Raw genomic sequence first — 24,637 nt, 5'->3', positions numbered from 1 at the left:
TGTCCAAACAGCTTTATGTGCAATTACTCATTGCAACCAGTCATCGGTCTAGTTCAAGTTCTTTGGTCTCTGAAGCACCATAAATACTGGACCATCACCGAGACTCGATTCGGATACCCTGCTGTTGCCCAGAGTCAGGGTGATTTTGCAGCTTATGCAGGGCATCCAAGGACAGGATCCATGTAAGCTCTAGGATGCCTGAGGGCAATGCCATAGCTTTGCACTCCCCTCCTCCCAGCAGGGTGGGCAGCAACATTGGCTCCATGCTGCCATACTCAGTAATGACATGTTTCTGCGAGAGCTCCAGGCCACCACACACCTTCCTGTCCTTGGTGCCAGCCACCCTGAGGCTCACCAGGCACACTGGGCATAATTGTTGGGCTTGCAGCCAGCAGCAGCTCCATGCTGCAGGCCAAGGACCGGCCCTGCTCAGTAATGCCATGCTTTGTCTCTGCAGCCGCTCCCATACCCTTCTGCACTCGACTTGGTTTTGCCTTTCTCCACTGTGTGCGTGGGGTTCTGTTCCACCATCTTTTCTTCCAATTCCATGAGCCCACTTTTTAAAAGCATCTTCCCATAAGTCTTGCCTTTTTAAAAAAAGTTGTTCTGGAACACTGCAGGCTCTGTAGACTCCCCCTCTACCGTGTCTCCCCTCGGAGCCTCCGTGGGTCTCTCAGACTCCTCAGAGCTGCTCTGAGTCCTGCAGGTGCCAGCTGCTGCTGCCATCTTAAGTCTCCAGCTGCTCCCCACAATGATAATAAATAAAACCAAAAACAAATAAAATAAAATTTTTACGTAATATGTAATATTTAGATTACTTCCTTCTCCTGACAAATGTTATTTGCCCTGCTAAGACACAGTCTGGATTTCTAAATGGATTTCGGTTTTTCTTTTTAGCTGTTAATATGTGCCTTTCTTTTTATTCTTGTAGAAGGAAATGCAGACCTGCTGGGAGGCCCTGCTCTGGCTCAGGGTGATGGTTATTTCACCGTGGTTACGACCCAGCCCCTCTCACATCTCCTGCTGTCTTTGGTGCCTGTGAAGGAAATTCCTCAGGTTTACTATTAAAACAGTAGATGAACTTGGCGTGACAAGGGTTTCTAGGCACCAGGTTGCTAAGCACAAAGGGAAATGTTTCAGTTAAAAAAAAATGCAGTTTTTGCCCCCCATGGGAGTCAGAACACAGCAAAAGAGAAATGCAAATTATAGATGTAAAAACACCTACCAGGTTATGGCAGGCACACGTGTGACCTGCACCTGCTAAGGATTTAGTCTAGAAATAAAAGGACGGCCTGCTTCCTTCCTGGTGTCTGCTGTTTGCTGGACTATCGAGCCCACAAACAGTCAAGGACTAGGTGGCCGAGACTGACTTTGATATTCCAGATGAAAACGCATATGAAGAAAGCACTATCATTTGTATCAGCAGCAGCTGCTTTCTTAGCCAGCTCCAAATGTCTCTATCAGTTTTTTTTTTTTTTTAAATAAAGGACAATTTTGCCTTTAAATCGAATTTTGGACTAGGTAGATCATTCTGTCAGATACATGGTCTATTCCTATCTTGCCTTCCCCCCTCCCCCCCATTTCATACCATGTTTCATTTTGTTCCTCTGCCTCATGGTTGGAAATGTGTGAATTTTTTCCTCTGGGTTTTTTCTTTCCTCCTCATGGTGTTTGTGCTGGAATCATGACCAGCCGAGCTGCTGAGAATTCATGGCAACAGAAAGTGTGCCAAGCTGAAGGAAGACACCCAGCACTAGCCTGACATCTACCGACCTCTGGCTGAGCGTCACAGGACAAGTCCCAATCACTTCCCTGCTATTTTAGCACGGTTAGGGCTGCACCAAAAGACCTCTAAGGACTTGCTTACAGCTCAAATAGTCTCTGAATTGTAAACCTTTTACATGCATGAGAACAGCAACACAGTAACTACATATTTTCTTCATTTGCCGTTATGTAGCCATTTATTGGCTATAGCATGCACATATAGGGTATGCATGTGTGCTCCTCTCTCTCTCTCTCTCTCTCTCTCTCTGACACACACACACATACACACACGGGAGGAGAGAGAGAGAGAGAGAGAGAGAGAGAGAGAGAGAGAGAGAGAGAGAGAGAGAGATGCAAAGGTCAAGGCACAGAAAGAGAGTGGACCAGTGGTAACACAGTAGACAGTATAAGGTATAATAATCTGTAAACACAGCTTGTACACAGAAGATGCCCAGGTATTTAGATACCTCCGTCGGAGGAAATATGTAAGCATTCATCACAGTTATAAAATAGCCTTCTCTGAAATGTCATTCCTTCCCTCCCCCAGGACAGATAAAGCGCCTGCAGACTCAGACCAGCCACTGCAACAGCCATGAAAACCTTCACGCTTTTGTAAAGCAGGACAAAGCTTTGAAGCTGCAGCTTGAACTCGCCCAGCATCTCCCAGCTGTGATGAGGACAGCATTTCCCTAGTCAAAACAGCCTGGCTCCATTTATAGTATTCACTTCTCTGGATAATAAACAGAACTTGCAGGCTATGTCCATATCATTTTCCTCCAGCTACCCCACTACTTAATACGATGCCAACGATTAAAACAAAGTCCAGAGTCACAATATGGAACCGTGGCTCTAGTTAATTATCTCAGAAAAGACACTGACCACCATGTACTTGAATAGTCAAGGCCCTGAAAGAAGGTCTGATGGCCTTTGTTTGTCCTGTGTATGTAGCATCTCTCTGGCTACTTCCCCTGGGTTGGTGTTTTCTTTCTTTCTTTCTTTCTTTCTTTCTTTCTTTCTTTCTTTCTTTCTTTCTTTCTTTCTTTCTTTCTTTCTTTCTTTCTTTCTCTCTTTCTTTCTTTCTTTCTTTCTTTCTGGTGTGTGGGGGAATATTTCTTTAAATGATTCTAGAAATATCCTGTCTCCCTGGTTAGAGAGAGGCTGTGTTTATCTGCTAGGTAATGTTCTTAGCAGAAGCACGTTAAATAAGGATGGCAGACAATACAGCCTCCATGGAGACTGCTACAATTCCCTTCTATTCTTTTTCAAATGTTAAGTTTGTATTAGGTTATTTAATAGACTGCAATATATTCAGTAGGTACAGAATCCATGCCCCCAAATGGCTGGATTTTAATTCTATCCCTCCAGTCTGTTTTAACTAAGACATTTTCTCCTGTGCATATAATCTTCATTATCATGGAAGTTATTTTTAATTTATAATTAACATAGTCTCTTTCTCATCATGTATGCCTTGATTGACTTGGACCCTCCGGACACGTCTTGTCTGGCACCGTGCTGGCTGGGTCCTGCAGTTCTCCCAATGTGCAGTAGGTGTCTATCTTCGCCTTCCCTTCCTTCCTCCTCTCCCGTCCCTGACGCCAGGATATAGTGCATAATTCCAAAATGGCAGCTTTTTGAAAATTCACCTTGATTATCAGACATTAAAAGTGACTCATCCTGCAGTGACTGTCTGGCAGAAGGGATGGGATCAGACAGCAAGACAATGAAGGGACCGGGCGCATTAGCGCACCAGATTACAGAGCCATCAAAAATACCTTTGTTCTGTCAAAGATCCAATCATTTCCTAGTTGTGTTCTGTGGAGGGGAAAGAACGAGAAGGAAAAATCCACCAAACAAACAAACAAGAAAATTCATCTATGAATTTAAAACCTCCTCAGATCTCTTTATCCTAAGAGGGGAGGGAGGGAGCAGATAGATCATCCATCCCAAGAGGAGGCAAGGTGGAGCCGCTTCCGAGCTGAGGATCTGTAGCAGCCTTTCTCCCAGTGGCCATCAGATTTTCCTCACTACCTTCTGTTCTTTGAATCTCTGTCAGAGCGAAAACTGCCAGGTTAATAGGACTTGGTCGTGTCTGTGTGTCGGTACTCAGCCAGACTCATGGTGGCATGTTTAGAAGAAATGGCCGCACAATTAGAACACTAGCATTAAAAGCACAGCTTCTGATTTCCGTCAGGTTATGTTAGAAAGCTGACCAAGACATGTGTGATGAGCTAGAGGGGAACACGTGTGTGGGAGCCCTTGGCAGCATCCACACAGGCTACTGTAGACCAGCAGGAATTGTCTTCAGCAGAGTCCACCGATCCTGCACCAAGCATGAATGTGCATGTGTACAGGGGGAAGGAGGAAACCCTGAGGGTGAGGGTGCCCTCCCCTCGGAGCCCAGGTGGATGAGGGTAGGGTGAGATACCCTGAACCTCAGAGCATCTCATCCCCCCAAGGAGGCAGAAAGTCCAGATGGGCTGTGGTGCCTGGCTTCTTTCTTTTCTTCTGAAAACACAATTTCCACCATTTGTCTATGAACTCAGAGGAGGAGTTTATCAGTCATGGAAAATGCCCCAAAGGGGCTCAGATCAAAGGCAGACTTTGAAATGTGTACTTAGGTGGATCTCCCAGCCAAATACATTAATGTGATTAAAACACAAATTCCATCGGCAATTATTTTCCATCTGTTTAGTAATAATAATGGCGATGCTGTGTGCCATCAATGGTGGCCTTCTTTTACCGAGGAGTACGAAGTGAATTTAAATGCTCTGCTGCACATGGATGCTGTGGCACTCTGGGAGGATTTGGAGGTTTTATTTGCTGGCAGGACAGGAGCTCAGCTGCTGTCCCCACTCAGGGTTCTCAGATAAGAATGGCCACGTTTTCAATGTCACCCAGCAAATGGATTCATTAAAACAACTCAGAGCATTCTGCCTGTTGTGCAGTGTACTCGGGGGGTTGTTAATTCTTGTAGCCCCTTCCATTCTTATTTCTACCATCAGGTACAGAGAATATTACCCCCCTCCCCCCCATGCCCCCCATATTCATTGCTCCAAGCACCAGTAATATCTTTGCTTTATGGGTAGAGGGAAGCAGACTCAGCAGACTCAGCAGAGTGGACCAGTCCTAGTTGGGCACTCAGACACCTAGTATGTTTGTTTGGATTCACAGCGCATCCTCTGAGCAGGGGGAAAGAGAAATCTATATGGTTTAAAGATCTCTGCCCAAACCTGACCGAGAGATTAAAGGGGAGGGCAAAGGGGGAGGGCCCAGACCAATTTCCACACACCAGCACTCCTAACAGAGATAGATTTGTGCCTCTGTGTGTGTGTGGGGGGGGGGGCGGGGGGCGGAGACCTGTGCACTGGAGTTTTTCATCAGCGGAATGTTAATGAATCCTAAAGGTTAGCTCCCACTCCTTAACAAACAGCTCTAGAGAGAATCTCCAGTTTTCAGTGCTCATAGAATAGTGGCTTCATGGACATAATCAGATTCTGGGACTGTCCTGGGCTGATTCTACATGTCCAGCTGATGCTGAAACACAGACCTTAAAAAATTACTAAACATGTCAAATGTGCAAGACAGAAAAATGAAAAAAAAAAAAAGGAAGAGGATTTGCAAATTAAAGTCATCAGGTTAACCTCTTCTGATGAAATTGGTGCTGTCAAATGAAAAATACTTCTTTGAAAAAAGACCCTGAGCAGATATTTCCGCTGGGAAGAGGGCAGTGACTGTTCTGGTGGACAGACAGGGACACGGTAAACAAAAGAAGGAAACTTCATTGACAGCCAGAAGCTGGAGTCTCCCCTGCTGGCAAATGTGGAGGAGAGAATAAAGAAGCAGGGGGCGAGGTGTTGGGAGTGCATACCTCCCCCTCCTTGTCTCCGTGCCCACTTTCTCCTTCTTTCCCTCTCTACTGAGCCCTTAAGGAACAGCCATAGCTGCCCAAGAAGGTAAACAGAAATGACTAAGGGTTTGTTTAGATCAAAGAACGCAGGACAACTAAAATGAAGAACCACACCCAAAGGCCCGTCTTTTCTCCAAATTGGGTGCGAGATCTTTGCACTTGCCTTGAAAGGATCACCAGTCTCCCAGTAGTCCAGACACCAGCAGCAGATGCTTGGATTGTAGATACGGGAAGATCCTGGGTATGGTGGTGGCGTACATTTGTAAACCTAGTCCTCAGGTGTCTGAGACAAAATGATCTTGAATTGAGACCAGCCTGGGCTGCCTTACAAGACCCCATCTCAGAAAACAAACCAGTAGGGACTGGAGAGATGGCTCAATGGTTAAAAGCACTGGCTGTGCTTCCAAAGGACCTGGGTTTGAGTCCAAGCACCCACGTGGAGGCTCACAACTGTCTGTAACTCTATTCCCCAATGATCTGATGCCCTCTTCTGGTCTCTGCGGGCACCAGACATACATGTGATACTTAGACATACATGAAGGCAAAACATCATACAACATAAAATAAAAAATTAAAACACTAAATAGAAAAACCTAACAACATTTTAAAAATTAGCATTATTGCTATTGTGTGTGTGTTAGTACGTGCACTTTGACGTGTGTGTATGATGTGTGTGTGGTGGGGGTGAAGACAACTTTGGACAGTCAGTTATCTCCTACCTTCATACGGGTTCTGGGATTAAATTCGGGTCACCAGGATTGTGTGGCAAGCACTGCTCCCAGATGAACCACCTTGTTAGCCCATCCTAACTGTATCTTAAAATTGTTCTTTCGATTGTTTACAGCTGTGTTGCATTTTAATTCTTTCAGGACAACAGGCAACACTGTGCACGCCCCCCTTCATGATTTGCAGGAGGATGGAAGGGGTTAGAAATAAAGCCCAACACCAAAACAATGAATGGAAAAGGAGGCAGCGCTTGCCCAAGGCCTTGCTCTCTGAGGGTGCAGGAGATTAAGGAGCGGAGAGGCTCTCGTTCTGGACAGTTTGTGGCACAAGGAAGACTGTGCAAAGATGGCCCTGGCAGTTCATGCTTATAATCACAGCATGCAGGGGCGGAGGAGGGAGGCCTGCCCTGTGTTTGAAACTAGTCTGGGCTATGTGATTAGTTACAGGCCAGCATGAGCTACAATCTCAAAAAAAAAAAAAGTAAAAGAATACAAATTAAAACTATAAAAATGAACTTAAATAAAAGGCATTAATAAAGGCACAGGAGAATGGACAATTTGGGTTTCAATTCTGATTTTGCGTTTTCCTCTGTACTCCCTATGGAACCCTGGTGGGGGCAACCACACCCTCAGAGTTTTCTCCCCACATTAGTGATTCTGGTGTTGTTACAACTGGCTGGAACCCCAGAGATTGTTCAAGTTTCCTCCTTTTACAGACAGAAAGCCAGCAGGAGCAGCGGCTGTGATAACAGCTACAGCTCACACTTTCGGGCATTTATATGAGCCAGACTGTATTCTAAGTACCTTATCAGTGTCCTGTTACCACTGCGGTCCCTACTTAGAGGTAGGATTGCTAATCCCATTTTCCAGGTGGGAAAACTGAGGTGCAGTGAGGCTTGATACACGAGGTAGTAGATGGTAGAGCTGGATTTCCAACTCACATGGCTTGGTTCTACATCCCATGCTCTCCAGCAGTCCTCCAGAGAACTGGGAATTTGCTCTTCACCCTTTTCTGTATAGGAAAGAGGTGCCCTGCCTGAACCGCTGCTACCTGTGGTCCCAGAAACAAAGCCCTCTAGAGACAAAATTCCAGTATTCTGGCAATGGCCGAAAACATTACTGTTTCCCTTCAGTCTCCCTGAGAGCACCAATTCCATTCAGGAAAGCTTTTTCTCAGGCTGCTTTCCAGATGTGGCACAATCTTCCCAAGATGACTGTGCCATGCCCTCCGCTGGATGGGGCTTCTCCCCCTCTCTCTCTAACCATTCTCTTGAAATTCACTTGACCGTCTGTTGCACTTGCATCCGAACACCCAGCATGGTGCTTTTTATTCCTCTGCAACCAGCAGTTATACATTCTTTGTTGTTGTTGTTGTTGTTGGCCATTGAGGATCCGAACTATTTCTCAGAGCAAAAATAAAAGGCAGCGATAACATGGCCCAGCAAAACACCATTGCAAAAGAGAGCGCTCTCGGGACAGTGTTGCCGAGTACTCACTGGGTAAGACTGGTCACGGAATGGCACACTGATGCTCACTGGCTGAATGAAGAGGCTACGGTTTACCACCTTAGCTCACAGAACATGCTAGAAACATACGGAAACACTGATGCTGGCAGACCAATCGCATTGGTATCAAATTCCAGCTGCGTGGAGAAGCATTAAGTAGATGATGTCTCAAGTTGACTGATACAGGGTCCCACTAGAACCCAAGCCTTCCACCCCTCAGGACACTGGCTTGCCATTGGGTAGCGCTGCATCCTAAGGCTGCTGAGGACAACTGAGACGAACTAAGAAAGCATCTTGAGACTGACTGCAGCAAACCTGGACAGGTCCTTAGGAAAGTCCTTCACGATCCCCTTCACCTGCCTTTCGGCCACGTATTTTACACCTGCTGACCCTTCTGCATGAGGTGGTTGACTGGTCCTCTCATCATCTTTCCTTTCCAGTTGCAAACCGCTGTCATCTATCAAGATCTGACCCTGCCCTTTCCCTGAAGCTTTCTCATGTCCTTGCATTTGCTGTGTCCCAGACAGTTAGATCACTCTCCATTGTGTGGTTTTTTTTTTTTTTTTTTTGAGACAGGGTTTCTCTGTGTAGCTTTGCGCCTTTCCTGGAACTCACTTGGTAGCCCAGGCTGGCCTCGAACTCACAGAGATCCGCCTGGCTCTGCCTCCCGAGTGCTGGGATTAAAGGCGTGCGCCACCACCGCCCGGCCCATTGTGTGGTTTTAATTGATGGGAGATCTCTCTTTCTCCTGTTCTTCTGCAGCGATGTAGCCAAGGAGCTCCTTGAGGAGAGACTAGGTCACTTATCTCTACATCTTCAGTGTCCAGCACAGGACCTGCATCATTTTATTTACTCAATAAATATCAAAGGAGGAGGAAAAGGGGGGACGGGCACATCCTTTGAAACTATGGAACATTAGAAGTACAAAGCGTACGAACGGGAGACAGAAGCCCATTGTCTGGTGCCTTCGTAGGCCTCGGGAACGAGCTGTTTTGGCAGGCACAAAGCTCAGGCACAAACAGAAGCGAGGAGAATTCTAGCCGAGAGCAGACTATTTCCCACTTACCTGCCCAATAAAGAGAAACAAAATTGCCCTGCGACAGATCGTGCCTTCCACTAACGCCGCTCACCAGCAGTAATTTGGTTAGCTGAATAATCACAAAATCCACAGAACAAAGAGGCGCGGGACTCTGCTGAAGTCCAGCACTAAGATATTTATTTTATCGGGTGGCATGACAGTTGTTAAATGAACTTCAGTGCAGTCAGGCAGTGTTCTGTTTGGTCATCCCCATCTGAGGGTCTTAGAGAAACCGGAAGAGAAAAGAAGCCCCCTCAGGGATTTTTCCTGATGGTACAAGTTTTACAAAAAGCTGAGTGCACAACTTGCAAAATAATAAGCTTCGGTGATAACTGGAGCTTCAGCTACAATTACCACCAAGAGAAAGGGTGCTGCTGCTCAAGCTTCCAGCTTACACTCGTGACTACGGAGCAGTCTGAAATGTCACGTTCAAGTTGAAGTGACTGTAGCCAATTAGGTAATTTCCACCAAATTGGGTCCATTAATACTCGGACATTATCTTGAGGGAGAAATAGGACTTGGTGACAAGGTGCAATGTGGCTTGTGAAATATTAGTTTTGGGCAATCACAAATCAAGATCCAAGTATGCTAAATTATTCAGCATTCTTGACCTCATTATTAACTGACTTTGTAAGGGGTTTTGCCCATATTCATATCATATCAGGGTTGAAGGAACTTGGTCTTACTCCCTTTCCACAGACATTTCTTTCTTCTTGTATCAGAGGATAGATAATAAATATATACATACACATATACACACATATGTATATAAAAATAATATGCACATATAAAATTTATATAAAACATACATGGTAAAAACACATACATATATAAATGCATATATGTATGTATATGTGTGTATGTATGTATGTATGTATGTATGTATTTTTACTACCCAAAGAACAAGGGCAATGTCTATATCATTGTTAGATGATCACAAAATGAGAGCAATTGCTCATATAGCAGCACACAACAGAAGTATGAATAGTAATTATAAATTTGGTCCCTATGTCTTTCTTTGCTAGCACATGACATCAGGTAACACAGCAATCTTCCAACCAGACATCCGCCTTGGTTCACTGTGTACCAAACAGAAAGCTCTAATTTGTAGCATACAGCTTTAGAAATGAATCAAAGTGTTAAGGTCAGCCTGCTTCTGGAACTGTCCTAAAATTATAACAATGATATTGTTTTCCAACATGGGAGAAAGCCACAGAAAGGAAGCCAGGAAGACCATGTACCAAAAATGCTTGTTTATTCCAAAGATGTTGGAACGATGATGAGTCTATGCTGACAGGATTTCTACAAGCAGGAACTGTATTAGATATTTTGAACCTTAACTCTACGTTCCTGTAAGTTCTAAAGAATTTGAACCAACTGCACAGTTACCCTCAGGATATCACTAGCAGATATTTAAATTTAAGTGAAAATACTTCCGGGAATCATAATAACGACATGGGTCTAGAATATGAACTCTGACTAAACCAGTCAAGATCTGAAAAGACAAAATCAAAACCAAAACACTTCATTAAGGGATTTGGAAAGGAGGACATGAGGATGGCTGTTTGTGGACACAGGTCTGTACAGTAGTAACTTCTCTTAGATGGATGCGTTTTGTTACTCTGCTCACAAATCAGAACAAAACAAACCCTTTGAAAGCAGAGGCATAGAATTCCATCCAATCATAGTCAGGACCATATGGAAGCAGAGCAGGTGTAATCACTTCAAAGTGTTCCTCTCTGTAATTAACCCCTGCTCCAGTCATTCCAGAGTGGAACTGTCAGCTCCCAGGCACTCACTCAACTTGAGAATTTTTTGCAAACTATGCACAGACATTAAAATAATGTTTGAATTAGTGTGAATCACAGTGGCCTAGATTCTCATGCGCCTGAGGACCCTTCTGTATCTCTTCCATGTGTGAGATCCATTGGAGGGCTGCACATGGAGAAGACTCAACCAGAGCACAGGGCAGGAAGGAGAATTTGGGTCAATTACCTTTTGAAGTGTGAGCCCTTTTAACAGCTACTCAAGGTAGTATGTTGCTCGTGGACCTGTATATAATAAAAGTGACCCGTGCTATTTCTTTAAATACCACCTTTTGGTTGCAAGTGATCAAAGTATTCAGTTTGTGTAAGAAAAAAAAAGATCAAGAGAAGTTTTATCCATGTTCTTTCTGGAATCTATTAAGAAGGATTAGGTATGCAATTTACCTTTCTCAGAGGTCTGGGCTTGAAAGTGGGTGGCTCCAAGTGTGTCTCTTCCAGCTGAGTCTTTGTCTTTACCTATAAATAGAAGAGACAAGTGGTTTGGATGCCACTTCAGGATTTCTGGTAAACACACACACACACACACACACACACACACACACACACACACACACACCACACACACACACGTAAATAATCATGGCATAGAGTAATGTATGAGGAGATGGGGGATGCAGGGCATGTCTGCTGTGGTCTCACTTTCTAAAGTTAAAAACATGAATTATGCATTTGAATTATCAATCATTAGCACTTAGAGAAATAAGAAAGCATAAGGAAAAATCGGATAGGGTTTCATTGCCTTTAAATAACCCGACAGTACCCAGGGATGGAGTCTTTCATTTTATTATTATTTACTGGGCATCTACTGCTGTATGGCAGACACTGTGGAGGTTTTGGTGAAGACAGCAGTGATTTTAATCTGACATCTGAATTCAGGGAAAGAAATAATGTATCAACAATTCTTAGAGCTTATGGAGAGTGTGCACAACTGTGGCGTAGAAGGACATATTTAAGACCTAAATGCAATTTTAGCGATTTTTTTAAATCATTTGGTGTTGGGCACCTGCCTATAATCCTAGTACTTGGGAGGTGAGGGAGGAGTCAGAGGGTCAAGATGTCCTCTACCAAAGAGTGTGTTTCCGTGGAGGCCAGCTTGGGCTGCATGAGACTCTGTTTCCACCAACCAACCAACCAACCAACCAACCACTATCCATAAAATGTTTCAACATTTTAGAAAGTGCGGAATAATAATTTAAGAAAAAAACCTTTGCCAATTCCATTCTAAAGCAATAATCAGTACAAGTAACTTGCTACCCACCTTTCTGGATCCCCGCCCCAACAAATATATAATTACTTATCAATGATGGGTAAGCAGATATCATTTCCCAATTTTAACTGTTTGTTTTACTCACAGGTATCTTATGAACATCTTCCTATGTCACGTTATAAATATTAAGCTCTGTCTTTGTCTCTAATAGCTAGAGAACATTGCATTTTAGGGATGCCAGGTGAATTCATGGGTAAGAGTAAGGAACGGCATGAAGGCAGTAAGTAAAAGCAGAAAATAATTTGGTATGTAAATTATTGGTTTATAAATATTGTCTTATCTTGTCATGAATAAGGTCACTGACCTTCCTTAGCATGTCAATGAATAAAGTTTCATGAGTTTTAGATAACACACGCGCATTTAGTGTAGAAAACTGAAAAGTACAATTAACCGGGAAAAAAAACCCCAGGAAGTCTCTTAATTAATGATATTCTTTAGTTTTTATTTCATGCTAGGGTTTAAGAAAAATCTCGAGGACTCAAAGCAACATAATGAACATAGGGAAAACCCATAGATCTTTGAGGAAAATAACATAACAATTTAAATATTACTAATAAAATCAATTGATTTTATGGCTATAGAGTAATATTAACTTACTAGAGACATTTTGAAAATTGTATCCATATACAAAGAAAATGAAACCACTGTGAGTCCCACAGTTCAGAAATAACAACGTAAAGCTCCTTTCTAGTGTGTATGCACACACACATGCCCTGAGGAAGGCCTCATGCCTTTTGGATGAGGACCATCATCCATGCATTTGAACTCATGCAGTTGAACGTTTGGCCACTGTTTGCAGTGCTGTTCTGGAGGTTGTGGAACCTTTGGGAAGAACAGCCTCACTGGAGGAAGCAAGTCACTGGGCAGGATCTGAGAGTTCATAGTCTTGTCTTTTGTTTGTTTTGTTTTGTTGCTGTTGTTTTTTCGAGACAGGGTTTCTCTGTGTAGTTTTGGCGCCTGTCCTGGATCTCACTCTGTAGACCAGGCTGGCCTCGAACTCACAGAGATCCACCTGCCTCTGCCTCCCGAGTGCTGGGATTAAAGGTGTGCACCACCACCTCCTGGCTGAGAGTTCATAGTCTTGTCCCACTTCCTGTTTGCTTGCTCTGTTTTGATCGTGTGGTTGGGGTGAGCTCCCAGCTCCCCACTCCTGACACCATCCATGCCTGTCTGTCTCCAGGCAGTTCCGCCATTATAGACCCACGTCCTCGGGAGCTGTAAGTCGAAACAAAACCTCTCTTCCTTAAGCTGTTTTGTCACACTTTTTACCATAGCAACAGAAAAGTGTGAGTGTGAGTGTGTTTGTGTGTGTGTGTAAGTGTTTAAAGGGTTTACTACCAAGTGGTTGTCCCTATAAGAAGGTAATCAATCAGGGCTCCGAAGAACTCTATCAATGAAATAGGACCTTAGTTTTTCTCCCCCAAAGCTTATGCATTACTTGAAAACTTAAGATGGTTTTCAAAGATGAATTAGTTTCACCTTGAATTTCAACAGCTACTCAATGGTGAGAGCCAAGCAGAGAATCCACTAAGCCTTGTGACTGCTCATTGTGAAATTCTGAATTTTAACCAGGTAGACCTGTGAGTCAGTCTTACTATTCTGCATCCTTCAAGAGTGCAAATGCTGGGATGGAGGGATAGTTGAGTGGTTAAGAACACATACTGCTCTCAGATAGGACCTGAGTTCAGGTCCCAGCCCCCGCACCAGGGGGCTCAAAACTGCCTGTAAGTAACTCTGGCTCCAGGGGATTTGCCACTCTGTGTGACCTCTGCAGAGGCCTGCACCTATGTGTGTATACCCATATTTTATTATATATTTTATATTTATATATATTTTTATTATATATTTATATAATAAAATATAAATCTTAAGGAAAAAAAGACAGATTACAAATGCCAGGTCGAGCAGGCGTCTGGAGAGAGGAGGCCATTGCAGTAGAGCAGGGCAGAGCTCCGTGCCTTGTCTGGGGCTCCAGTCTCAGGCTTGCTCCACACTGTAACTCACTTACTGACTTGTGTAATGGCAAACATAGTCTTGACACCCCTTTTCCCAGAACCTAAAAGGATGTATATTCTCTAGTACACACACAGCCCCAGCCCATTTCCCCATAGTCCACCTGCCCACAACAAAATGCCCAGGAGTGTGGAGTAAACAAGACCCTACTTTCTCACCTCCCATCATACAAACACAAGGCAAACGTCGACAAGAGGCTCCGCTCCTCACTCTGGTAGAATGTGGAAGTCAGAGTGCAGAACGAGAGGTTCAAGCTAGGTACGTGGGAGGTTGAGGCAGGAGGATCAAGAGTTCAAGACCAGCTGGGGCTACATGGTAAGACCCTGGGGGGAAAATGAAGGAAAGAAAGAAAAAGGGAAGAGAAGAAAATACATTTCTAGAAACTCACAATGAGGGCAGTTTAGAAAGAGCATAAGCCCTAGAGTCGCTTGAGTCACTCAGCAAATAACGAGCCCCTAGAAGACTATAAAGATAGCCTCAGAGGAAAATGAATGCTGGAGGAGGTGGGAATGAAGTAGGAGAAGGGAACTGGGACCAAGTGGGTGACAAACGTCATTTTAAGAAGGGTGGCCAGGAGGAGGGCTTGTTAAGAGGACACTGGAATCAAGATGCAAGAAAGTGAGAGGACAAGATGTGCAGAAGAGGGTTTCAAGTGAAGGAAATCCAGTGCAAAGGCCCTGGGGTGCGAGCAGGTTTGCAGGGATAGAGAAAAGTGAGGACAGGAGATGTGAGAAAGTGAGATCCAAGGCGTGGGAGGCAGGAAGGGGAGACAGCATGCAGAACCCTAACCGTTAGGAGAACTTTGGCTTTCTGCTTCCTTGGGTTTGGATCTTTGTGTGCCCATTTGCCAAAGGAAATATGTTGAGGGGCTCTCTGAACCCTCGTTTCTTATTGTGCCCAGTTATTTTGTAAAGACTTTATATGTGTATGTGTGTGCGCATCTGTGTGTATGTATGTGCACCTCATGTATGAAGGTGCCTGTGGAGGTCAGTAAAAGGTGCCCTTTCCTCTAGGGCTAGAGTTCCAGGTGGCTGTGAGCTGCTCAAAGTGCTGGGAACTGGTCCTGGGTCCTCTTCAAGAGCAGAATGCGCTCTTAACTGTGGCGTTTCCTTTGAGGCGTTTCCTTTGAAGACTGAAATGAGATCATGCCTGTAACATACTAAGCTCTGAGTGTGGCACGCAGTGTGTAACAGCCACTGGTCTCTCTGGGCAAAGCTTTGCAAAGTTTATGTGCTCCTTGTAAATGTACACATACACACGTAAGGGATGGAGGACCAATAGTTACAGAAGAATATGCATCGAAGTAGATCTTAACTTTGTCAACAGAGAACAAATCCCCAGACGCTGAAAGACAAACTCATGAGCGTGGAAGGGGGACTAGACTTGGGTCGAATGAGGAGTGACTTGGCTGTGTGAGCCATTAGTGAGGACGAGTGTATTAGAAAATGCACAGGAAAACCTCATTATTTCCCATTTCCATGGAGTGTGTAGTTCAAGGTTAGAGAAGAGCGCTATCTGTCCTTCTGGGGGACATCTGAACATTCAAACAATACCAGATGAAATGATCAGCTTGCAAACTTTTGAAAACACTGCTACCTGCAGGGTTGAAAGGGTCCCTGTTAGACAGGAATCTGCTGCGTTAACTTTTTATGCGATGGTAGCAGCTCTTCTCTTATGTGGTGGTATCATTAGATTCCACTTGAGTTCACAAAAATCATTTTCTGTCTAAGTTTCTACTTGAACCCTATAGGAGCAGAGCATCTGTAGGGGAGGCAATTAGTTAGCTAGTTATCATGACTTTACTTACTTGGTACATTTTTTAGCAAATGGAGAAATGTCAAAAACCTAAAATAATTCTATAGAAATATACAACCGACTCCTTTTACCCACAGATCATTAGCACTGTGGACAGGATTTCAAAGGCCCCGTCACCTACAACACCTTCTCCTGTTGCATTATTATGAAGTTGTCCTTAGTTGAAAGGGCCTCCAGGAAGCATTTTAATAGAAATTACAGGGTACTTACTGTCGGAGGGCCGAGACTGCGAAGGAGTGGGAACAGGCCCTTCTCTGTAAGTGAGCAACTGAACTGAAGTTCTTGCCAAGACTACTAGTTGTACCGCCTTTGGATGTTCCCTTGGGAAAAGACCCATTTAGGAGGTTTAACACAATAGTCACCCAAGAGTTTCTCCAGGGAAATACTTTGTTGACCGTCTGTCAGTGTTTTCCTGCTCTTAGCACTGACATATTGTTGATGAACCCCCTCACTGACCCAAATGGCCTTAGGTTTTTAAGTGTGCTCATATACATGCCCGGTAGGTATTTGAACAAATGAATGGGGAAAAAAAAGCTACCTTCAGTTTTTGTCTACTTGTCTGTTATAAATAAAAAAATTGAACACATACATTATATGTTAGGTGTATAATATACCCATCAAATTACATTTACACATGTATATGCACATTTGTATGTATATAGATAGCAGTTATCTGTGTGCAAAAATGTGTGTGTGTATATCAACATATATAAAGAGCTGGCTTTTGTAATGCCAAGAGAAGTGATGAGCCATTCATCTCACACATGCTAATAACATTTTTAGAAACATCCGTGGGCAGGTTTCATGTTATCGTTGGCCTTTTTGGATAGTATCATCGGTGGTAAATATTTACCACTTTAGAGTAGATTAGATTTCTAAAAATAGCTAGCTATCATTTGGGGCTGAACAACTGAAATAAATAGGACAAAAATTGGGACAATACCATTCTTTACCTAAAAATATACATGGGGTCATGAAGTAATGAGTTACTATATTCAGTATGGCTTATAAATTGCTTTTAAAAATAGAAGCTTTGCTGAGAAATAAACAGCATGTCATATAGTTTGCCCACTTAAAGAACATAAGCAGAATGGGAAACAACCTCCTAGGGGGCTTAAAAACACTTTCATCTTCTCAAAGAGAAATGCCGTCCCCTTTCATATCCTTCTGCTTTTTGTGATCCAAACTTTCCCTCCGTCCTAAGGAGCCACAATCAGAACTGTATCTCTCTAGATTTACCTATTTTAGGTAGTTCATATACTGTGTGGACTTTTGTGACTTTTCTTGGTGAACTAATTTTGAAACATGTATGATTCCCTTTAAAACCTTTTTAAAATTTATTTATTTATTTATTTATTTATTTATTTATTTATTTATTTATTTATTTATGTGTGTGTGTACCTGCCACATTTGTGCAGATGCCTTCCGAGGCTAGTCAGATGCCCTGGAGCTTGAGTTACAAGTGGCTGTGAGCAGTCTAATGTGGGTTCTGGGAACTGAACTCGGGTCCTCTGAGAGCGCAGCAAGTGCTCTTTACTGCTGGGCCATTTCTCCAGCCCTGGTTCCTTCTTTAAAAAACATTTCTTCTATTGTTTCGAGATTATAATGTAATTACATAATTCCCCCTTCTCTTTTCTCCCTCCAAACCTTCTGTATATCCTCTTGCCCTTTTCCAAATTCATGTCCTCTTTTTGTTATTAATTTTTGTTACATTGCATATGTCCTAAATGCATGAATATAACCCATTTAGTTGTATACGTTACTTGTCTGTCTATTTTCAGGGCTGACCATTTGGTATTGGATGACCAGTTGGTGTGCTCTTGCTTGGGGAGGACTGTGTCTTCTGCTCTCAGCATTCCTGTGTTGCATATCGTTCTTTATGCAGAGTTGAGGCCTCGTGGGTTTCCCCCACCCACTTCAGCATGCCTATTGTTGCTGTCCTTTTTTATCTCATGTTTAGGCAGCCATATTGGTGAGGCTTTATGGGTGTAACTTCTGACATTCCTAGGAGACACAGTTTCACAGTGAACTTCCTCTTCCTCTGGCTCTTACAATATTTATGCCCCATCTTCTGCAATGATCCTAGAGCCTTGGATGGGGGAACTGTATTGTAGATGTGTGCTCGACAATTCTGCATTTTGATTGGTTGTGGTTTTCTGTAATGGTCTCTGTCTGTTGTAAAGAGAAGTTTCCTTGATCAGTGGTAAGGACTACACTTGTCTGTGGGTGGAAGGACAAATATTTGGAATATAGTTAGGGACTGTGCTGGGTTAATAAAGTGGCAGGTGTAGGCTCTCCTCGAAGATCCATGACTTGACTAGTCTTGGGTAGTTGGGTAGGTTTCTGGCACCGGGCATTCCCTCTTGTTGAGTCAAATTAGAGCTGTTGGTTACTGCTGAGGTGTACACGCCGCCACTGCACCTTGGCAGCCTTGATTCGTTTTTGTTTGTATTCCATACATGGATACGCCGCACTGCCCTCCACACATCTATGGAAGGACTTTGGGGTTGTTTCAACTTTTCAGCTATCGTGAACAGTGTTACTGTGAAACAGTCAAGCGTAAACTGCATTAAAACACCTGCTTTTAATCAGTTCATACACATCCCTCAGAGTGGGATTGTGGGGACACGTGATTATCCTGTTTTACTTTTAGAAGAAACCACCAAAATTTTTTACAGTATTGATCCCATTTTACATTTACTGGCAAGGCATGAGGGTTTCAGTTTCTTCAAATATTCATAAAAACTTACTTTTCTTAAAACTGAATAGCCATTTTAATGGGTGTGAAGTGGTATTTGACAGTTTGATTTGCATTTCCTTAATGACTGATAATGTTGAAAATGTTTCATGTGCTCTCTTGCCATTTGCATAGCTTCTTGAGAAAAAGTCTATTCAAGTTCTTTGCCTCTCCTTTAATTTTTTTTTTAACTATGCACTTCCAGAAGAGGAGATGCTTTTTTTTTTTTAATTAAAAAAAAAGTTTTTGTTTGTTTGTTTTTTTAGCAATATAGGCTCTATTGAAATAAACCCATGGCCTCCTGTTATCATGAAGGCAAAGTTGGATACTCCATGGAGCATCTGCGTATGTAAACAACCATTCAGGTGGATGCTTTTGTCCTGCACTCAGCCCTACCTCTTCTATGGGTTGTCACAACCAGTATTTACATGTGTAGTGCATGTTCATAGGCATTTACATTTTTTAATAGGGACTTACTAAACCCCATAGCTACAGAACTTCTCGAAGGAAGGGATTCACAGACAGTGGTCGAGTTGGAAGAGCACCATGCAGCTGTGTGTACAAGGCTTAGGTATGACTGAGAAAACAGGATTCATATATGATAAAGATGAAGGGTATGCTGTGGAGATCCTGGGGACCCAAAGCTTCTCCTTTCCCTATTTCCAGAGTTAACACTTGCTTAGTGTCTGGGAATCTGAGAAGATACAATATGAGAAAGAGTCTTCTGATGGCCCGTGTATCAGCTACTGCTGTTCTTACTGTGATCGGACACCCGGCAAGAAGCAACTTGAGGGAGCAAGGCATGATTTCGGCTCACAGTTTGGGGGGCTACATCCATCATGCCGAGGAAGGCATGGTTGTAGGGGTGTTACACAACTGGTCACATTGTAGACACATGAGGAGGCGATAGAGATGACTGATGGGGCCCAGCTTGTAGGAAATGTATCCAGTCTGGGATGCCTGACTATCTCATGGTGCTACTGGCATTCACAGTGAATCTTCCTTGCTTTGTTAAACATTTCAGGAGATGACCGCATAGAAACACTTGGAGGTGCATTTCCATGGTGATTCTAATACTCATCAAATTACAATAAATATGGCCATTTATATTTATTGGTGCGGAGCCAAGAGGGGCTTCGGTGCAGAAGTCTAGGTTGCTGGCAAATCATAATCCAATATAAATCTCAACAATCCAGGAGATTATTCAGATGAAGCACAAAAGGGGTTCTGGTGGAGTCCTTTTAAACCCTCAATTGCATCTACCCTAACACCTTGGAGAACCAAATACAGCCTCACTGGGTCCCAGTGGCTCTGACTAGTGTCTTCCAACCGGTTCTCTGTGGTTCTTTCATGTGAAGCAACAGATTTTGAGAAAAAAATGAGCAAGGGGGTTGCATGCATTACCAGGAACCAGTTACCTCAAAGATTTTACTCAAAGATTTTAAACTGGAGACACAAAATGGCGGCAGCTTTCCCCAGAGCTATTCCATGAAGAAATGGCAACGTGTAAGAACAGGATGAAAACACAAACTGTAAGAGGAGGGACTGTCTGAACCCACTTGGGGATTTCTTCCCCCACTCTTCTCTAGGGTCTTTTGTTAAAAAACAAAACCAAAATTATGCAACACAATTCCCTCCATGGCTTTCTCTTGCACAGAATTAAAAAAACGTCGACTGAAGATTCACTTCAAAACCCAGCCGGGTGCTTTCTGCTATCAAGGAAGGTGCCCGAAGAATAAATTGCTCCTATCAGAAATAAAGCATTTTAGTTCTGCCGTGAGCGCTGAGATCTGTGTTTATAAGTCTCTCCAAAGGCAACTCCATTTCTGCGGCTCTCCTCTCGTTTTCTTTTGATGCATAAAACCTGTAGACTGGAGCGTTGTGATTGCATTCTGCTCTGGAGCAGAGTAATTGTAAATATTCATTGGAATTCAAGCTAGCTTTCCCAGGTCCCTCCTCGGGCTGTGCAGCTAAGCAAACAGCAGCGGCGCCACATTAGCTCTCGGCCCGGAGGCCGCTATTTCCCCACCGCCCCTAGGACCCTTTCTCTGGAGCGAACACATGCAGAGAAACCGGCCCCTAAACACTGTTGCAACCTCCCATTTCACTTGTTTTTTCTTTCTCCCCATGACTTCAGATCCTTAGTAATTCTGTCTGTTGACCCCAAATATGCATTAAAAAGAGAGCTGTGTCCTTGACTAAAAGCCGGTAGACTGAAGCCTCTTGCTGTGTGTGTATGTTCAATCTATTTAGGAGGATAATCGGATTCTAGCTATTTCGTGAGCTCACACACAAACACACACACGGGGTATATATACATGTATGTAACAACTCTAGATGGAAAGGTAGGATGGCTAACTATTCAAATTAAGATACAAGAGGATGAATAAGTTTTCCAATCTTTGTCATCCAAATGAAAAAATTAATTAGTATGGGATTAGAAAAAAATTAATTAATATAAGATTGGGAATACCTTATTAGTTGTGAAAACCCTATCGTATAGAATTATTTACATATTTAAAACAAAAACGTTAGACTCTAAAGGTTCTGTTAGACTGAGTGGTTCAGTTCTGTGTATCACTGGGAGGTTGCAAGTCCAAGTGTGAGGCTCCTGGGCCACTCCCTAATAAAGCTACTGAATGGTAGATGATGAGATTCTAGGAGAATCAGGGCACCTGCAATATTAACTTCAAAATCATCCACGGAAGAAATGAATGCATAGAACAATGACCTATAGAAACCAATTCACAGAGTTCAAAAGAGAGGAGAGAGACGAAGACAGAGAGAGATACTTTTAAACATGGAAGCCGTTCAATGGAAAGGAAGTCCAGATTAAAACTCTCGGAGTCTGGTCAACATTGAGATTTAATGAAGCAAGTGAAGATTTACTTTTAGGAACAAAAATGGTCAGACTTCATATCTATAAATAATTTTGATTCAGTATGATTTAACTATTTGTATTCATGGGTAAAAGGCATCCTGCTAGCTGTTCAGGGGTATTCATAGATGAAAGATACAAGTGTCTTGAGTCTTGAGGAGCTTAGAGAGTCACAGATGGAAGAGTCGAGGCATTTTGGAGTGACAAAGGTGACCTGATCAGTTCCAGCCAAGGAAGCCAAGGATCCTGCTTTGTGATGGAGAGGGTGACAAAGGACAGTTCCCCTAAGAGAGTGGCTGGAATGACTCAGAAGGAATCATCGAATACAGGAATCGGAATGCCAGTAATCACCTATGAGTGGACAGTTTCAGTCTGGGTCACTTTAAAGGGGATGAGGAATAACTGTGAGCAAGAGAGGATAATACATGAGGGTTATTCTTTTGACAGTCTCAGGAATAGGTGGAAGGAGAAAGATGAGAGGACTCTTTCTTGCTTGCTGTTTTAAAGTAGAAAACTATGTGAGCATCATAACATGCAGAAGTGAAGGAGTCGGGTATTTGGAGTTAATGACGGAGTGGACCTATGGGAAGAAGGATGGATTTGGGTAAGACATAGAGTTGGATTTGGGAAGGAGATAACACCTCTTCCCTCACTTATGCATTTCTTCTCTCTCCTGCTTTTTCATTCAACAAACACCTCCTCTACTCTGAGGCATGCAGCAAGAAGGCTGACTGTAATCTCTGCCCTTGCGTGTCTGAAATAGTAAGAACCGTAAGTACCCAACGTCCTCTCTCTAGTAGAACTTTTCTAAGAACTGTCCACTCAGCACCACGACTTGGAGGCAGCAGCAACTCTTACCAGTTTCGCCAAAATAGTATATTATTCGCAAAGAGTATATTAAACCACAGAGAAGTTAAATAAGAAGCCAAGGCCTCACAAGTGTTTGCAGGAGGACCGGGACTTAGTGAGTCTGGGTCCAGAGGCTTTGCTATTCACACTATGCTATATGAAACAAGAGACTTGCAACGTTGGGGACACATTCGAGCCACTCTGGGACAGTCCTCGTTTATGCTCCTTGTCTTGGGGGGGGGGATGGATGCATTCATTGCACCCCTTTTCCAGGAAAAGTTTGGAAGATAAAATATGTAGCCACACTAATGACAAGACAGAGTTTCCCTTTCCAAGCAGTTCACCATTGACTTGAGTGATGAACAGAGGCATTTAAGGACAGCAAATGAAATGGCTCCCCTTTTCTAGGACCCACAGCCTCAGGACCCTCCAGGACTTAAAGCTTCTTTGATCATCTTGGTTAGATCACAGAGGCCTCCCCATCCCTAGTGGCCTCTCTACCCTTAAGCTCTTTAACCTCACTGGCTTCAGTTAAAGGAGAAACACAGAAAAGCACAGTCTCTAAGCTGCTGTCAAGTGGAGTTCAGCACAGGCAAGCTGTATGCAGCGAAGGAAGCTGAGTAGACAGTACTCTGCGGAGGATTGATCCGCTTCTCTCTCTCTTGCTCATCTACTTTCTTTTTCTATGACCCCAGGCCAGCATTCTATTGCTGAACCCAAACTCAGGTATAGTAAATACATGCTGTACAAAGCGTACCTCGGCCAAGGCTGGTATATGCCGACACCAAAACCCATTTGCATTAATTTTGCCCTTTTTTTTTTTTGTGGCTATTGGAAAATATCTCAGTTCTTCTTATTGTCTTTAGCATCTGGTGGGAAGACAGGAAATTGGTACCAGGAGGATGGATCTGTTTTCCTCATGTCATTGTCAAATTAGCCCCATTGGATGATTTAGAGATTCTTCAATCCCCCGTGGATCTGTCACAAAATGTGTCACTTACTTCTCTAGTGCTCCCTGATGACAAGCATTTGCACGACACTGAGGTTTGGCTCCGACTCCAGGAATACTATGTCAAATGGTGCCATGAGCAAAAATGATGGCAGTGCCTAGGCCAGAGCAAGCAGAGGACCAATCAGCTCAAGGAACCAAACAGAGACGTCCATCCAGGGTTTTCAATATCCTGCCGAGAAAGCACTGCTTTATAAGCCTTTATTATTCTCTGAGGTTTTAATATGCTGGCCAACAGAATTCTCTTATTAGTTCTCTGTCCACTTTTCCCACTGTCCTCTCTGTCTGTCCGAGGCGCTCTGTTCTTGTTTCCTCTGAACTCAGTCTTGTAGGGAGTTTATGCATTCATAGCGATTTCAGCTACAATTTAGATTACCAACACTTCTGAGTGCACATCTGAGATGCTTGAGGGCATCTTACTCTTTCTCCATTCCTTCCTTGGCAAGCTCATCCCCTAATATGATTTCAATAATAGCCAACATTTATCATGTGTCAGCCACAAAATTGATACTCGGAGCCCTCTATAAGTCTGTGTGTATGTGTGTGTGTGATGATATTATCATCTTCGTCCTCCAGAAAAGGATCAGGTACGTTCTGGAACTGAGCTCTGAACCCAGGCAGTTTTGCTCTCAGATTCTACCTTCTCAACCACCACTGCGGTGTCTGCTCATACTCAAACGCATGGCCTCGTGCCTCCTGCCCAGGTTATGCTATGGCTCCCTTTGCTCTGAGCAGTAAATTCGTGCGGTTTTGCTTCATGGCCAGTGAGAGGTGGCTTTGCTATGTAAGCAGATGTCCTCTGGGGACACCCAAGGGTCCTTCTTGGAAAGCTGCTCATTTCCAGGTAGAAAGGAGCAGGCAGAGGGTATAATCTTTCTTCATTAGTCCCCCCTTTTGCTCCATATTGGTTATAAGTCTTAGTACGTGACTTGTAACCCAATATGAAGACAATGCCAATCATTTCACTGTCTGTAGCTCTGATATTATAAGCAGAAAAAGCCTAGTTCTTTGATGACACTTTGAGATGCTGAATAAATGCCCTCTGACTTTTAATGTGCTGGAAATGAAGCCTGTTTCTTTAGTTCACTATTTTATATTATTATTATTATTATTATTATTATTATTATTATTATTATTACTACTATTAGTAGTAGTTGTAGTAATAGTAGGAATAGCAGCAGCAGCTGAGTGTCGTCCCAACTGACTGAAAGATATTTCCTATTCATTACAAATGTGTTCTATTCTATTCTAATTGCTGGCTCTA

General features: G+C 43.3%; 1 long non-coding RNA gene across 1 annotated transcript in view; it reads right to left on the bottom strand.

The window, feature by feature from the left end:
• Positions 1-24,637, bottom strand: part of LOC121829731 (uncharacterized) — a 120,519-nt gene that overhangs the window by 81,048 nt on the left and 14,834 nt on the right. The window contains exon 3 of the long non-coding RNA XR_006072797.2: positions 11,190-11,261. This is a non-coding gene — a long non-coding RNA (uncharacterized LOC121829731). The remainder of the gene's footprint in view (positions 1-11,189; positions 11,262-24,637) is intronic.

Source organism: Peromyscus maniculatus, chromosome 5 (genome assembly GCF_049852395.1).
Source record: "Peromyscus maniculatus bairdii isolate BWxNUB_F1_BW_parent chromosome 5, HU_Pman_BW_mat_3.1, whole genome shotgun sequence".
NCBI classification, from domain to species: Eukaryota; Metazoa; Chordata; class Mammalia; order Rodentia; family Cricetidae; genus Peromyscus; species Peromyscus maniculatus.
This window is presented reverse-complemented; position numbering and strand designations above follow the sequence as displayed.